This window comes from Macaca nemestrina, chromosome 12, assembly GCF_043159975.1.
Source record: "Macaca nemestrina isolate mMacNem1 chromosome 12, mMacNem.hap1, whole genome shotgun sequence".
NCBI lineage: Eukaryota > Metazoa > Chordata > Mammalia > Primates > Cercopithecidae > Macaca > Macaca nemestrina.
In genome coordinates this window covers 69,368,369-69,382,476 of record NC_092136.1, presented here as the reverse complement: position 1 = coordinate 69,382,476, position 14,108 = coordinate 69,368,369, and the positions used below count along the sequence as shown (strand labels likewise).

The window sequence follows — 14,108 nt, the reverse complement described above, 5'->3', positions numbered from 1 at the left end:
GCCACCACGCCTGGCTAATTTTTTGTACTTTTAGTAGAGACGGAGTTTTGCCGTGTTAGACAGGATGGTCTCGATCTCCAGATCTCGTGATCCGCCTGCCTCAGCTTCCCGAAGTGCTGGGATTACAGGCGTGAGCCACCGCACCCGGCCGGTAATTTTCTAACATGAATATGAAGACCTTTCTTTTCACATGTTCACTTTCGCCCTCTCTATACATGAGCAAGATCTATTACGTCTCCTCTGAGTGTATGCTCAGGCTGAACATCCACTAGACATAATTGCTCCCTCTTAAAACAGTAAAACAGATCTCTGCTTTACAATGTATTCCCAAATGAAGAAGATCTGGTCCAGCCGTGGCAAGGAATTATAGATATGTTGTCCTGGGAGAGGCACTTGGACGCTAATGTTTTGCATAGTTTAAAATATTGTATAAATGCAATACTATGTAATTATTGTGTACCCTTCGATCTTCACTCAACGTATTTAGAGAGTTATTTATGCAGATATAGTACTTAGGCATATCTAAATATGTAGTCAAAGTATAAAGATATGTTTGGGGGTAATAAACACCAAATTCATAATGGTGTTTTCTCTGGGAGGAGTAGGTATGTGGAAGGTGTTTCAACTCTATGATGCTGTACTTTAAAGATGGACCATGAATATATGGATTTTCTTTAGGATGTCTTTGGAAATGATTTAAAACTTATAGAAAAGTTACAAGGATAAGAATAGCACATAGAGCGCCCATATTGCCTTTACTGTAATTTATCTATTGTTAAAATTTCATTCCAATTGCCTTAACATTTGAACTCATGCACTAGAGTACTCTCTCTTGTGAGTTATTTCTTGCTCTATCTGCCCACTCTCCCCTCAACACACTGTGGGGAAAAGAAAGAGATCAGACTGCTACTGTGTCTGTATAGAAAGAGGTAGACGTAAGAGACTCCATTTTGTTCTGTATTTGAGATGCTGTTAATCTGTGACCCTACCCCCAACCTTGTCCATGCAAGAGACATGTGCTGTGGTGACTCAAGGTTTAACGGATTTTGGGCTGTGCAGGGGGTGCTTTGTCAAACAAGTGCCTGAAAGCAGTATGCTTGTGAAAAGTCATCACCATTCTCTTAATCTCAAGTACCCAGGGACACATAACACTGCCAAAGGTCGCAGGAAAGCTAGGTATTGTCCAAGGTTTCTCCCCATATGATAGTCTGAAATATGGCCTGGTGGGAAGAGAAACACCTGATCGTCCCCCAGCCTGACACCCATGAAGGGTCTGTGCTGAGGATGATTAATATAAGAGGAAAGAAGGCCTCTTGACAGTTGAGATAGAAAAAATTATCTGTCTCCTGCCTGTCCCCGGGCAATGGAACATCTGGGTGTAAAACCCGATTGTATATTCTGTTTACTGACAAAGGAGAAAACCACCTTAGGGCGAAAGGTGGGACTTGCTAGTGCAATGCTGCTCTTTATGCACCAAAAAGGTTTATGGAGATGTTTACATATACAGACACAGCACTTTTCCTTAAACTTATATCACAGAGATCTTTATTCATATGTCTTAGTGGATCCTATTATCCTGCCACTTCCCTTTTTCTAAGATGGTAAAGATAATGATCAATAAATACTGAGGGAACTCAGAGACCACGAGTCCTCTGTATGCTGAGCGCTGGTACACTGGGCCCACTTTTTCTTTCTCTATACTTTGTCTCTGTGTCTCGTTTCTTTTCTCAAGTCTCTGGTTCCACCTAACGAGAAACGCCCACAGGTGTGGAGGGCAGGCCACCCCTTCACACACAAATTTTTTCTTAGCCCTGTGAGTGCAGGTTGCATACATCATGACATTTACTTCTAAACCATTCTGTGTAGTTTTTTTTCTAAGAATAAAGATACCTCCTTACATAACTAGAAAATGTTTAAATCTAATTTCCCATGTGTATTTTCATTTTGTCAATGTACCAATAACATTCTTTAAGAGCTTTTTACCTCCAGTCAGGATTCATTCTAGGATCAGACATTTAATTTGTTGTCATTTTTCTTAATCTTAATCTTATTTAATGTGGTGCATTTCACCACCTTTTTAATTGAGGTAAAATTCATATACTGTAAAATTAATGACTTTAAGATGATTAATTCATGGAATTTAATACCTTCACAGTATTTTATAAGCTACCACTTGTATCTAGTTACAGAATATATTTATGACTTCAAAATAAAACCTCATGCTCTTTAAGCAGCTATTCACCATTCCTGTCTCCACCCAGCATCTAGAAACTACCAATCAACTTTCTGTCTCTATAGATTTACTTATGCTAATTATTTCACATAAATTGATTATGTACTATCTCGATTCTTTCACTTAGCATAATGTTTTTGAAGATTATCTATGTTGTAGCACATCAGTACTTCATTCCATTTTCTGGCTGACACATTTGTTTTTTCATTCATATATTGTATGATGGATCAACATTCAATGAAATGACCAAATTTTATAGAATAATCAACTTTTAATTTCTAATGTTTAATGAACACTAAAATAATCCTGAACACCTTCCCTAATTTATAGATGTTTCCTTTGTGTTAGTGGATGATTCCTTGAAAAAAATAATTTGAGTTTTGTTTGTTTGTTTTATTGTTTTAAATTTGAACTTTTAGATGCAGTGGGTATGCATACAGCTTTTTTATTTTGGTATACTGCATGATGCTGAAGTTTGGGTTACAAAAGTACAAGAAACTTATTTCCCGTCTGTTGGTATATTCTGGTTTCATTGTTGTTTTCCAGAAAACAATTGTTAACTGCCTTGTTTCCACAATATTTCAATTTACATATTCTGTGTGTTTCTTTAAACAAGAAAAGAAAAATACATACATCCCTCACCGATTTCCACATATACATATTCTCACTTCACAATGTGGTAAAGTGTCATATTTGGAAATTTACTTCTTAGACAACAACTAAGTATATTATCATCTTCTTGGCAGACAAGAATAAAATATCTCAATTCTGATAAGACTATGCCTTGATGTGATGACATATTCCCCAGAGAGAAGCAGACAGATGAAAGGGGAAGAGGGAGACAGAGCGTCTTTTTCAGTAAGGCGATACTTTACTACTTGAGCAAATTTCTCCTGTTGAATACCTTATGCACTGCTGACCTTATTTGTTTGGTTTTCAGGCTATAAACCAACGAATTAAGGACCGGAGTCAAGAAGAGGAAGAGATCGGCCATGGTGACATGGAGAAGAGGAGATGTGAATTTACCAAACCTATGAATTAGGGCCAGCACAATGAGTGACACATAGAAAAGGAAGAGAGTGAAGACGTGGAAAACACAAGTAATAAGTGCCTTGAGCTGACCACTTTTGCAGGCAATACCCAGCACTCTTTTCAAAATCAAGGTGTATGAAATGAAAATGAAGATAGAATCAATTGCAAAGGAGCAGATGACAAGGGACAACCCATAGATCATGTTGACTCTGACAGGACCACAGGCCAGCTTCATTACATCAGGGTGATAGCAGTAGCAGTGGGATAGAATGACATCTTTGCAGAAGGGCAGTCGCTTGAGCAGGATTGGCAAGTACCATCACCATCACAGTCCTAATCACAGCTGTCAGCCCCATCTGAATAATCCTGGCAGGAGTTAAAATCATGGTGTAGTGCAGAGGGTGGCGAATAGCTCCAAACCGATCAAAAGCCATGGCCAGCAGGATGGCTGACTCAATCTCCCTGTGATGCAGGAGGAAGACATTGAGTACTGTAGGTAGAGTTGACAAAGACAGACCCAAATCTGTAGTTGCCAGCATGGACAGGAAGAGGTACTGAGGCTCATGAAGACTGGAGGTAGTTTTGATGACAAAGAGGATGGTGCAGTTTCCTAGGATGGCAATGAGGTACATGACACACAGGGGCGTAGAGATCCATATTTGTACAGACTCCAGTCCACGGATGTCTGTTAGAAGAAGAATGTGTGGCTGAAACCAGCTATTGTTTATAGGTCCCATATGCAAATGTCTTGAAATGTAACCCAGGTAAGCTTCCAAATGTTTCTATTTGTACAAATAAAATCTAACTTTTAAGATAGTGATAGCTAATACGTCTAACTCTCCTGGGGCAGCATTTACCCTAGGCAATTTACATCAAGGAATTTATCCTTAAAAAGTTCCAACACTATTGGAATAACTATCTAGTGTTTGGTCAATAGATAACTGCTGGTAAAATGTAAGAGCTAGTGGAATTACATTGGCCAAGAACACTCAATCATTAATCTAGTGAAAAGGAAAATTAAGTACATAATTTTCTCTCTTATCCAAGTTCTCAGAAAAAAAATTATTCTCAGAACATATTTTCTGTCTTGATAACTTATTCAGATTACATTCTTATCTGCATTTACTTTCATCTTTGGTGAACTTTCAAAAGACTTTCCAGCACTTTCTTTGGCATCAACATCGTATTTAAGGATCTGGAAGCATGAGTATTTTTCTTGGTATTTCTAACTGTGGAAATAAAGTGTGAAATATTTCAACAACTCATATAAAACTCAAGTCGTACTTTCCAACTTCATGGGATACTAATCATTTTTAAAATAAATTTCTAGTTTAGTTAATGCTTTGTTTTTAAATAATGTGCTGATATTTTCAAAGGAAGCTGCTCATCAAAATATAACAGAGTGATAAATCACTGAAGTGGGTGTTGATATTACTTTTCCACTGGATCTAAAATAGTATTCATCATCACTGGCCATCAGAGAAATGCAAATCAAAATCACAATGAAATACCATCTCATACCAGTTAGAATGGTGATCTGGCAATCATTTAAAAGTCCAGAAACAACAGGTGCTGGACAGGATGTGGAGAAATAGGAACACTTTCACACTGTTGGTGGGACTATAAACTAGTTCAACCATTGTGGAAGATGGTGTGGCGATTCCTCAAGGATCTAGAACTAGAAATACCATTTGACCCAGCCAACCCATTACTGGGTATATACCCAAAGATTATAAATCATGCTGCTATAAAGATACATGCACACGTATGTTTATTGCGGTACTATTCACAATAGCAAAGACTTGGAATCAACCCAAATGTTCATCAATGATAGACTTGATTAAGGAAATATAGCACATATACACCATGGAGCACATATACATATATATGTGCAATATATATGAGCATGTATACAATATAGCACATATACACCATATACTATGCAGCCATAAAAAAGGATGAGTTCATGTCCTTTGTAGGGACATGGATGCAGCTGGAAACCATCATTCTGAACAAACTATCGCAAGGACAGAAAACCAAACACTGCATGTTCTCACTCATAGGTGGGAATTGAACAATAAGAACACTTGGACACAGGGTGGGGAACATCACACACTGGGGCCTGTCGTGTGGTGGGGGAACGTGGGAGGTATAGTAATAGCAGATATACCTAATGTAAATGATGAGTTAATGGGTGCAGCACACCAACATGGCACATGTATACATATGCAACAAACCCGCACATTGTGCACATGTACTCTAGAACTTAAAGTGTAATAAAAAAAAAGAGAGAAAAAGAAAATTAAGGGACAGATTATGCAAAAAAAAATCAACAAATAATTTCATGAAAAAATTTGAAATATATCCATTTCAAAATATATCTTAGTTAACATTAAATACCTTGGTAACTGTCTTAAAAATCTCATGATTAGAGAAAATGGTGTTAAGTCATATCTTTATCCTACAAAGAAGGTAGGAGGACACCTGTGACTGGCTGAATACATTAAAATTTACGTATTCTGTTTAAAATTACAAAATGTCATGCAAAAACAGGAAATACTGATTCGGCTACATTTGGAAACAAGGATGGAGTAGGAACAAAGGTAATAAAACTGAGTTAAACTCTTACCTAGAAGAGCATGAAATCCAAGCAAATATCTTTTGTAAAATCATATACTTTAAAAATATACACCAAAATAAAAACACCAGAAGAAAATTTGAACAGAAATTAATGCAGGACTCTTTCTCAGAAAAAGAGCTAACAGCAGGGAGGACTGGAACAAGAGATTATTCTTTTTTTTTTTTTTTTTTTACTCTCAGCCAAAATTAGAACTTCTGTATTGTTTTAAAACCATGTAAATATTAAATGAAACGAAATAATCTTTCCATAAATGTTAATATATCTTTACAACACAGACCCCAGAGGACTCATAATTTGTATATTTCCATCTATTGATGTGTAGACCTATGCTTGTTTAGTCTTCCATTCATACATTACTGGCACTGAATGTTTACTACAACCTACTACATTCTTTCATTATATGACTAGTAAGGAGAATTTTACAAAACATGTCCTTTTAGAGGAGGAAGAGTCACAATGAACATGTATAGCCCTTAATAAGGAGGTCAACTTCTTAGGGAGTTAGGATACTAATTGAAAGAATTTTTCAGCTGTACATGTGGAGTATCAGAGTCATTCATGTTTTTTAAAAAACAGAAAAACAAGAAAGTTATTGTGAATAATACAGTAGAACATCCAATCCCACCATAAACACTGCCCACGCAGTCACTGAACACGTTGCTTTTTGCAAAACTAAGAAAACTCTCTTCTAAACATAAACGTCTTTTTCACCATAATATATCATGTATGTCTTTTAAGCAGAAACATAGAATATGCTACAGATTCATATATGCACACATAACCAGCTCTCCCTTGGCTTCAACTTTCTTCCAGAATATCTTGGAATTCACTCTTTGGAATTCACTTCTTTGTATCCATCTTTCCCTTCTTTTACTTTTTTTAATCACTGTTGCAATTGCTGCAACCACTATCAGCATCAAGACCACCATCAAGAATACTGCAACAACTAATGTAAAAGTCAAACGTGTACTTAGTCCATATTGTTGTGTGCTTCATTTTTAAATATGCTTTGTGCCTATATTTTTGTTCCTTTTCAATAAGAATGTCTTTTTTCAATTAATTTAATTTTTTACTCACTCTCTAGTAAGATTGGTTGTTTTATTACACTAGATGTATTACTAGATATATTACTCATTCTCACATAAAGATGTGTATATACCTTTTAATATATTCTCAACTGTGGTCATGCTTCATCGTAGCGAATAGTAATTTAAAACCACACTTAAAAGACACTTTGTATTCAACAATCTATAAAAATGATCCAATGCCTATTTTAAATCCCCAGAATTTTTCCAGCCATCAAATCCCCACTGAATGTATTGCTTAATTCCTCTTTATGAATAATGACACATATAATTTCATATTATCTTCCAACTGTTTTCCCTTACTAAATTTGACTTTAAGTACCTTTCATGTTGAGATTTCACCCTTCACGTATCTGCATAAGGATAGTTCACCTCTGTTTGGAAAAGAAGGCACATGGCAAATTTTGTTTAAACAAATAAATTAATAGTTTAGAGATTCCTACCACAGCCTATAGTTGGTAATCTCCAGCAAAGGCATAAAACTTACTAGTAATCCAGGATTCATTTTAAACTTATAGGTGTAGAAAGTTTTGGGGGTCGTTATTACCCAGTAGGGCTCACTTAGAATTCAAGAGTAGGTGCTATTATCTTGAAAGTTGGGGAAGAAAAGTGTATCATCCTATGTAAATATTAATTCTAGTATTTGTCAACTGGCTCAATTTCCAGGTATTCTCATCCTAATTTACTTTTATCTTGTTGTGGGTTACCCATTCCATTAAGAAATATATCCTACAGATTATTCCTGTATATCACAAAGACATTTAACTGTTTCAGTTAGCATGTCCCACTTCCAAATTCACCCCTAATCACTTTAAGATGTATAATTTCTCCTTTCTGCCCCAGAGCCCTCAATTGAGTATCTCCTAAAAACAATGCCTCATCCCTATTATTTTAGTGAAAATAAAGTAGAGTTACTCCACTCCACAATCTTCTCTCCATGAAACCAGCACCATCTAAAAAAAACTAACAAGAGAATTCAGCAGCACAGTTCTGCTCTTTCAGTCTCACCCTCCTTGGCATTGGCAGGGAGTGGATAGACTCTTATAAGATGTCAGAAACTTCTTATAGAGGCACCTGCATCACAGCAGAGTTATTTATTGCAATAAATAGAGAATTGTGGATGGAAGGTGGCTAGAGGAAGATTATCAAAATAGTCCCATGAGATATTAATTTAAATACTATTTACACACAGTGTCACAAAAAGAAATAACTTGGAACTAAAACCATGGCAAATTTGCTTTTCTTAATACCCTAAAGTCCTTTTAATTAGTCACACATTCATGCCTGAGAGCAGCTGAATCCTTACTGTTCAACACAAACACTTGATGAGATTTTCTTTATATGTGATTGTTCCTGATACTTGGTTTGGGTTTTTTTTTTTTTTTTTTTTTTTTTAGGTGAATCCTTTTGAAATATGATTCTCTACTTTTCTCTGAGAAGTTGAGTGTTGGAAACCATCTCCTTCATTACCATTGTAATAGATTCCCATTATTATGATATTGTTTCAGAACATTGCGATGTTGTAGATTTTTTGAGAGGTGTACTGCCATATATGACAGTCTGAGTTAGTGTGGCCTCAGTAAAGTTTTTTTTTTTCAGATTTTCTCCTCTTTTCTTCCTGTAAAGCTGTTGCCTATAACTTTTGCCCACTCTTTTCAAAATTTTACTGTATCTTTCTTCTTCTCTTTTGAATGTTTCAATGGTAAAATATTGCAGGCATCCAAATGCCTAATACAATGACTGGTATAGAGAAGGCATTCAACCTATACTTGATCAATGTAGAATGAATGGACAGGGACTTCTGCTGTCTGACAAGATGCAGTAAGAGGATTAGAATTTACCTTTCCATCTAAAACAATGAAAATAATTAGACAAAATATATGCAGCAACGATTTCCAAGATATTTAGTATCTAGCAATGAAGGACCATGATCTCTTAGAGACAAAAAAATAATAAATAAACTAGGTCCTATAACTGCTGCAGCTGATGGCTTTGAGATAATTTGTAGACCGTGGTAAATGCAGAGGAAACCCAGATAGAGTCTGTGAACTACCTGAGTTAAAAAATTATTGCTGAGAATTCCAGGAGACAAAGTATCTAGAGTTCATGGCACTGGAGAAGAGACAGATGCACAAGAAAGGTACTACTCAGGCTTTGGCTGTCCTCACCATCCTTCCTATTTATAGTACATTTAGAATCCTCCCTGCCAAGCTGACACCCCCTGCCATGTTCCCATGTAATCATTTTTATGTTGTCTTGTCTGTGCATCACTTGCCAGGAAACAACTTGCAGGGATGTTCTCCTCATATGATCAGGTTCTCACACCCTTCTCTGGTGATGCCCACTACCAACGCCATACACGCCAGTATAGATGTCTACATTGCCGCACTTCAACTGTTTGTTTTAGGACTAAATAATTCAGAATGGAAAGGAAAACTAAAGGGGTAGGTAGACTGAAGAGAAACAAATGCAGAATAGAGAGGTGAAGAGTCAGCTGCGTTCACATTAAATTCAATATGTTTAATTTTTCTGCCCAATTATCTGTGAGGTTGATTTTTAAAATTACAAAATCCTCAAAATTAATATATTTTTTCTATATTGTCTTGAGCAAAGCATAAGCTTTCATTTCGTCTTTGTTAATCAAATTTATAATATTTTCAAAGTTAGGCCTTCTGTATAAAGAGTTTACAATAGATATAAAACTGTACTTCAATACACCTCATATTTTTCTAGTTAACTTCTCTAATGAAAATATTTATTTATATTGATTGCAAAAACATCCTCTCCATGAGTCTTTGTCCCAAGTTCCTTGATAAACATAATATCTATTCTGTGTTGCTATACATGTATGCTTGAATATCTCCATCATTCCTGTTCTGATCTGCTTTGAGGGGTGGTTATTTTGTCCATGTTTTGGTGTCTTCACATGGATAAGACATTCTTGAAGTAGAGAATATTTATGTTTTATATTTGAATCTTTCTTTAGCATAGTACTATACACAGAGTGACCTTTAATACATTTTCATTAATTTATTTAATTACTGTATACATTGACAATTCATTTCTTTTGTTGCTTTATCTGTTACCTACCTTTTTCCTTTCTCCAGGAATATTATGGAAGTTTGAGTCGAAAAGGAAATGAAGGAGGAGGAAAGAAATGAGCTAATATGAAAATACATGATAGAAGAAAAAATATGAGCAAATGTTAGGGTAGGTGGGAGGGAATAGTGGGAGCTATAGTTCATGTGTGTGAACAATGAGTGGATACTATCTCCTAAGTTAGAATAAAGCAATATGAGTGCTCACTTCGCACATTGCCTGTTTAACTGAAATACATGCCTATTGTAACCTGTAAAGTGAAATCATGGTTCTAATATATGCAATATTCAGTTAATACAGCACTGTGAAAAGCAAAGACTACCTGCACTTTAACTGTATTTATCTCCAAGTATACTATTGAAGAAAGAAAAAAGGCACTCCTTTGTGAAGACTTCATTTTAAAGTATAAGGATAATCATTATCACTGATTCAGTGGTGTTAATCTCCTAAAAAGGCCACAACAATATTCCACATCTGTATTTCTGGAGCTCCAGGAATGATAATGTGATAAATTACTATAATGAATCAGATATAATGAATCAGAAAAGGAAAACTCTCTGATGTGCAAGAGCCTACTAGAGACTTCATGCTTGATGTCAAATCAATAATTGAACATTATACCTAGACCATATTTGAAATCCATTAAACTTTATAATTATTGTTGTTACCATCACCATAATAACCAGTGGCAATAGCCCTACAAAACCATGATAACTTTCATGTCAATTAAGTCTCTCTGGCTTATTGGTGAATCAAGAGTGATCACCAATTCTTTTGTAAAGCAATTACTTTCCTACAATGCCAAAGTTCACACTTACCCTGATAAAATAACTGTAGTTCTTCATTTTCTCTCTCTCTCTCTCTCTCTCTCTCTCTCTCTCTCTCTCTCTCTCTCTCTCTTTCCTTTCTTTATTCCATTCCAAGGTCTAGTATTGGAGCACAGAGTAAAAGATGACCTCTTCAAAGCAGAGCAACCCTGGAGACATCTGGTACACCATGCTTGGTATCTCAGGAATGAAAGATGCACACGCATGAATCTCCATCCCATCTGTTTATCCCCTGTACATAGCAGCTGTTGTTGGCAATACCTTCTTATTATTATTCATCTTTACTGAGGGGAAGTCTTTATGAACCCGTGTACCTTTTTCTCTCCACGTTGGCCCTAGCAGATATCCTTCTCTCCATAGTCACCACACCAAAGGTGCTAGCAATCTTCTAGTTCAATGCGGAGGGTATTTCTTTCAGTGGTTGTGTGTCTCAGATGCTTTTCCTACACTTCATTTTTATGGCAGAGTCTGCCATATTGCCGGCCATGGGATTTGACCATTATATGGCTATCTGTTATCCACTAAGATATACTGCCCTTCTGACTACCACAGTCAGTGGAAAAATGGGTATCACATCTGTGACTAGGAGTTTCTTCATCTGGCCTGTGATAGCATCAAAATCAGCATCTACCAGGGAGTGATTGTGGCCTTGTTTTTCACATGCCTGGATGTGGTGCTTATCATCATCTCCTATGTCCTTATACTTTGTTCTGTGTTTAGAATTCCTTCCCAAGGTGCTCATCTCAAGGTTCTGGGTACTTGTGGCTCCCATGTGTGTGTCATCCTTCTATGCACCAGCTTTCTTTTCCTTCTTTGCCGACCAGTTTGGGGGCCACAGTATACCACTCCATATACATATCCTTCTTGCTAATCTTTATGTGGTGGTAACACCCACTCTCAACTCCATCATTTATGGAGTTAAGTCCAAACAAATTCAAGAGAGAGAGTTATCCAGGTCTCTTCCTTGAACAAGACATTTTACTGATATAGACTAAAGAGCTTAGTCCTTCATTTTTAAAATTTTTTAATGTAACTCTACAACTCAAGAGAACCTAATGACAATAACAGAATGTTTTTGAGTGAATGAGTCAACATTACAGTCTTACTGTTTATGTTGCTTTTGTTCATGACAATATTAGAGGAAGGACACCTTATTTGCTGTGTGATATTCAGCCTTGTTACAACAGGCTTAAAGTATAATAATTCAACAGCTAATTTCAATTTTTTATTGACACAGAAAAAAAGGCTACCTAAAGATACAGCCCATTCTCGCACATTAGAAAAATCAGCAAAAAAAATCCCAAATTAACCTAACAGAATTTAAGCTTATTTTCCTATAATATTACATCTATAATTCACAGAAAATATACTCATATATTTAGTATCATAATCTAACAATTGAACATTTGCGCTCTGACTTCAAGTTTTGAATTCCAGATGTCTAAATTTGTCAAGAATATTTATTCTTTCCTAGCTTTTGTATATTTATACTTGTAATGGTCATGAAATATTATCTACCTTACAAAGTTGTTAAAAAGATTAAGTAAGATGATCAATGCAAAGTTCCTAAAACAGAGCTTAACATAAAATGAAAATCAAATAATGCTGCTTATTGTCATTATTAGCAATTATATAACCAGGCTGCATCTCACAAACACTGGACCAGCAGGAGAGAGAAAGAGAGAGGGCTCTTTATTTCTTCCTTCCTATTTATAATGTTATGGAATATAATGATTTTAGGTAATCTTGGGACACGAAACCAATTTAGTTTCTTAGTGGGGAGCCAGAAGAAAGATTTCATCAGAGATAGAGTTCAATATTGTTAGCAGACATGTTAATTAAAGCTGTTGAAATGGATGATAAATTCATACATGATCCCTTAATAAATGTAAAAGTAGCAATTATATTCTTGGTCATTGTATGATAGCACAATGAATTGCATTTTTTATACCATAGAAACAATAATTATTACTGTTTTTGGCAATAGTAAAAGGTATTCATCAGGAAATCAAAGCCACAATGAGATGCCAGAGAACATAATAAAACAATAATTAATAATTAAGTAATAAAAGTATTTTGCATGTTTACTTGTACAAGTATGCACACAAACTCACAAATGCATGTTTAGATGCTCATAACATTGATGACAGCGAAGTACTAAAGCATCATAAATGCCCAGGTTGAGTATATTAAAATACATCCAAAAAATAAAGTAGTGCAATTTTTACAGAATAAGTTACAATTAAGTGCTTATATGGAGATAAAAGTATTTTGAAAATAAATTAGAGGTTGCAGAATGATACATATTATGTTATCTCAATTATATAGGTGTATAGTTATTCATATATAGACCCACATATACATATTAGCATAGAAATTAGGAAAGAATATTTAAAAATCTGCAATATTGTGTAAATGTTTAAATATAACATTTTAATTAAAAATAAATTTAATAATATGAAAACATATCTATCATTTCTTTCCTTTTCAAAATGAGATGTATATTATTATTTTTAATCTTATTCTACTTCTCTTATGGATAATTCTGTTGTTTTCTTTATATAACATATAATCTTACATCCAAGTTATTATAATATGTAAAATCTTGCATAATAACTAATTAAGTAATTATTCAGGCTTTCACTGACCCCTGAAATTATTTTGTAAGTTTTTATTCTAATTTTTCATTATCAGATGAAGGATATTTTCAGGGCATTTTTGTGAGAGGGTTGCCAGAGAACAATATTATGCCTGCTTGAAATTTTTTTTTTTTTTTTTTTTTTTGAGACGGAGTCTCGCTTTGTCGCCCAGGCTGTAGTGCAGTGACGCAATCTCTGTTCACCACAAGCTCTGCCTCCCGGGTTCACGCCATTCTCCTGTCTCAGCCTCCTGTAGCCAGTCTCCTGTAGCTGGGACTGCAGGCGCCCGCCACCACCGTGGCTGGCTAATTTTTTGTGTTTTTTTTAGTAGAGGCGGGGTTTCACCGTGTTAGCCAGGATGTTCTCTAACTCCTGACCTTGTGATCCACCCGCCTCAGCCTGAAAATGTTTATTATTAGCTCATTGTCAAACATGAGCAATGAAAACACTTATATGGCATAGAACTATTTGTTCATGATCTGGTTTTTCAAAATTCTAGGTATGTATTTTTCAAAAAATATTAACTAATACTTTAAATGGCAGAATTAATTA

At 35.4% G+C, this 14,108-nt stretch overlaps 2 pseudogenes; one reads left to right on the top strand and one right to left on the bottom strand.

The window, feature by feature from the left end:
- Nucleotides 1-3,107: 3,107 nt before the first annotated feature.
- On the bottom strand, nucleotides 3,108-4,002 carry LOC105468634 (olfactory receptor 51G2-like; annotated as a pseudogene).
- A 7,039-nt stretch (nucleotides 4,003-11,041) lies between these two features.
- Nucleotides 11,042-11,902, top strand: LOC139357689 (olfactory receptor 52Z1P-like; annotated as a pseudogene).
- The last annotated feature ends 2,206 nt before the right edge of the window (nucleotides 11,903-14,108 follow it).